This window comes from Solanum tuberosum, unplaced genomic scaffold (genome assembly GCF_000226075.1).
Source record: "Solanum tuberosum cultivar DM 1-3 516 R44 unplaced genomic scaffold, SolTub_3.0 scf00151, whole genome shotgun sequence".
In the NCBI taxonomy this organism is placed as follows: domain Eukaryota; kingdom Viridiplantae; phylum Streptophyta; class Magnoliopsida; order Solanales; family Solanaceae; genus Solanum; species Solanum tuberosum.
The window spans coordinates 1,093,987-1,094,664 of NW_006239077.1; positions in this window are offsets into that span (position 1 = coordinate 1,093,987).

A 678-nucleotide genomic window follows, 5' to 3' on the forward strand; every position below is an offset into this window, starting at 1 on the left:
TTATATGTTATTTCAGTTGTATTCTATCTTGCATGCTCAGTACCTTTCAAGTACTGACGCATACGTGCGCTACATCTTCTCGTGATGTAGGTTCAGGTTCTCAGCATCCAGATCACGCTTAGATCGGTTCCCGATCTCTAGTCCAGCAAAATTAGTGGTAATTCCTCATTCTCCGAGGACAATAGTCATGAGTTTCTTTTTAGTATTTTAGTCCTTTAGTTTCAGTTTTGCTAGACTTAGTTAAGGCCTGTCCCAACATTTCTAGTCAGTTAGAGGCTATTTTCAAACATAGTTAGATTCAGCTTAGTATTGAGTTAACATTTTCTTTGTATTAAACTCATCAGTTATAGTATATGGGTATTCCCCATCATTTCAGACTTACTTTATGATTTAGCTTCCGCATTAGTTATTATTATCTTTAGTATGCTCATGATCATGTCAGCAGGGTTAGCTTGGGATCACTTGTGGTCCTAGGTCCCGTGTCCGCGTCTAGCGGGTAGCTCGGGGCGTGACAACAATAGTCATAAGTTTCTTTTCAGTATTTTCAGTCCTTTAGTTTTAGTTTTGCTTGACTTAGATGGGGCTTGTCCCAGTATTTCTAATCAGTTAGAGGCTATTTTCAGACATAGTTAGATTCAGCTTAGTATTGAGTTAATATCTTCCTTGTATTAAACTCAT